General features: G+C 41.0%; 1 pseudogene; it reads left to right on the forward strand.

Moving 5' to 3' along the window:
- The first annotated feature begins 2,050 nt into the window (after positions 1 to 2,050).
- On the forward strand, positions 2,051 to 2,684 carry LOC102997617 (40S ribosomal protein S4, X isoform-like; annotated as a pseudogene).
- Positions 2,685 to 3,351: the final 667 nt, after the last annotated feature.

Genomic DNA, 3,351 nt, shown 5'->3' on the forward strand with positions numbered 1-3,351 from the left:
AAGATAAAATTATAGCTATAACTGTTCATATTATTCAGGTTAAAAGATATTTTGGTGTGACTAAATGTGCTTGGCTTGTGTCCAGGGAAAAGACCCTGCCCCAAATGAAGAGATAAAACCAAAGGAAGTGAATCTCTACAGCCCCACTGGAGTCCTACCTTGCTCTTAGCTTGCTTGGGGTGTAAACTGGTGCATAAACTGAAGTCTAGTCCACCGGGGCCAATGGAAGCTTTTTGATGGAAAGCAGACCACGTGAGACAGGAGGAGCCTTAAAGAGTCTCCCACTCTAACATCTCTACCTACCCAGACTCTTGTTAGAAATGCATGTATCTAATTTTGTAAGTTGCAGTTCTTTCTGGTCACTCACTGTAAACTGCAGTTATACTGGTCACTAACACCCTTGAGTGAATTCATTTGTCAGATTTCACTCTTATGTAGCATCTGGCCCAAAACAGGGCTCTAAAGAAACCATATACTCTTAAAAATCTATTTAAGATACGGAGGAGGAATGATTTTGGAAGAAGAAAGTATTGGGACACTCGGGGGACTGCCCAAAACTGTAGCAGTAGCAGCAGCACTTCTGCTTAAAGATATTTATTACAAGCAGCAACAGCAACTAGGCACATATGTTTGCCTCCTACTCAGTATCCAGATTCCTTTGCTGAGAAATTCAGAGGATGAAATACCTAGTGGATAACTGTTATCACCTTTACTAACATTTCCCCCTCCATTCAGTACTAAATGTTTCACTTGTGAAAATCCTTTGGCCAGACATTAATTTGAGATAATATACTGAGGTCTACTTATCTTTAAGGTAGAGGAATCTGAGCTGCTATACTCAAAGCAGCATCAACCTGATTTTCATAAGCATTAATAATCAGCATTAACCTGATTGTTATCAATCAGACCTATCAAAATAGGAAGAAATGATTGTAGGGGAAGGGGTAATGCTGTAGTGCTAAAACAGGTCCTATTCTTAAAACCTGTTTATTAACACAAGCCATACATTACGTACACAGAGTCTAACATTTTGCTCCAGGTCACACGGTTGCTAAGTAGCTGAGTCAGGATTTAAACCCAAGCTCATCTGACTCACATTATTTCCCCCATTATTTCAACATCCTATCAATGACATAAAATTTCAGCCATGGTTTTAAGTGCTTTATGTCCATTAACTCATTTAATCTTCCCTGTAGTTCTATGGAGTAGGACTATTATTATCTCTATTTACACATGAAGACCCGGAGACAGTGACAGCAGAAATAATCTGTCCCAGGCTAGGCAGCTAGAAAATGGTAAAGCTTGGATTTGACCCCAGATAGCCTTGACAATACAATAATGTTTCTCTAAAACTCTAACTTGAGATTTGTCTTCTTACAAATGAATTTTGAAATCCTCCCCCATGGTGATCAGTTTCAGCCTTTAGAAGACATCTCTCTTCCCACTCCCTTTGCACACCCTTGTTCTTCATCTGTAGCAGGTGAGGTCATGAGCTCAGTGACAGCAGCACACCACAGACATTCAGCAGTCTTGCTCTGAATCAGTGGACAGGATTCAAAGCTTAACTCCCAGCTGTGTAAAATTGGACAAGTCCCATAACCTCCCCCTTAGTTCTCTTGTGTATAGAATGGGGATATTCAACCCTATCTCATGTCATTGTTATGAGGATTAAAAAGGTATGTGTGGGGACTTCCCGGGTGGCGCAGTGGGTAAAAATCCCCCTGCCAATGCGGGGGACACGGGTTCAAGCCCTGGTTGGGGAAGATCCCACATGCCGCGGAGCAGCTAAGCCCATGCACCACACCTACTGAGCCTGCGTGCCACAACTAGTGAAGCCCGCGCCCCTAGAGCCTGTGCTCCGCAACAAGAGAGGCCACCGCAGTGAGAAGCCCGAGCACCGCAATGAGGAGTAGCCCCCGCTCGCCGCAACTAGAGAAAGCCCGCGCCCAGCAACGAAGACCCAACACAGCCAAAAATAAAATATAAAATAAATAAATAAATTTATTTTTTTTTAAATGTATGTGTGGCTCTTTTCATGCCTAGTGCAGCCATGGCTCATGGTCCCAAGAAGCAGCTGAAGCACGTAGCAGCTCCAGAGCATTGAATGCTGGATAAATTGACTGGTGTGTTTGTTCCTCGTCCATCTAGAGGACCCCACAGGCTGAGGGGATGTCTCCCCCTCATCATTTTCCTAAGGAACAGACTTAAGTATGCCCTAACAGGAGATGAAGTAAAGAAGATCTGCATGCAGCGTTTCATTTAGATTGATGGCAATATCCACACTGATATAACCTACTCTGCTGGTTTTATATATGTCATCAGCATTGACAAGACTGGAGAGAATTTTCGTCTCACCTATGAAACCAGGGGTCGCTTTGCTGTTCATCATATTACACCAGAGGAGGCCAAGTATAAGTTGTGCAAAGTGAGAAAGATCTTTGTGGGAACAAAAGGAATCCCTCATCTGGTGACCCACTATGCTCACACCATCCGCTACCCTGATCCCCTCATCAAGATGAATGACACTATTCAAATTGATTTGGAGACTGGCAATATTACTGACTTCATCAAATCTGACACTGGGCAACAAACCATGGATCTCTCTTCCCCGTGGAAAGTGTAGCCGCCTTACCATTGCTGAGGAGAGAGGCAAGAGACTGGCGGCCAAACAGAGCAGTGGATAAAATGATCTCTAAGTGACATGACTTGTACTTAAAGATAACACTGCATTAAAAAAAACTGTATGTGTGTATGCACCCCAGTGTTCACAGCAGCACTGTTTATAATAGCCAAGACATGGAAGCAACCTAAGTAAGTATCCATCAATAGATGAATGGATAAAGAAGATGTGGTACATATATACAATGGAATACTACTCAGCCATAAGAAAGAATGAAATGACACCATTTGCAGCAACACAGATGGACCTAGAAAATATCATAATACTAAGTGAAATTATTCAGACAGAGAAGACAAATACCATATGATGTCACTTATATGTGGAATCTAAAAAATAATACAAATGAATTTATTTACAAAACAGAAACAGACTCAGACATAGAAAACAAACTTATGGTTACCAAGGGGGAAAGGGCAGGGGGGAGGAGTACGGGATTAACAGAAACACACACCACTATATATAAAACAGATAAGCAACAAGGATTTACTGAATAGCACAGAGAACTATATTCAATATCTTATAATAATCTAAATGGAAAATAATCTGAAAAAATATGTATATGTATAACTAAATCACTTTGCTGTACATCTGAAACTAACACAGTATTGTAAATCAACTCTACTTCAATTAAAAAAAAGAAAAGAAAAAAATAAATGTGTGTATAAGTATTC

This window comes from Balaenoptera acutorostrata, chromosome 7 (assembly GCF_949987535.1).
Source record: "Balaenoptera acutorostrata chromosome 7, mBalAcu1.1, whole genome shotgun sequence".
In the NCBI taxonomy this organism is placed as follows: Eukaryota; Metazoa; Chordata; class Mammalia; order Artiodactyla; family Balaenopteridae; genus Balaenoptera; species Balaenoptera acutorostrata.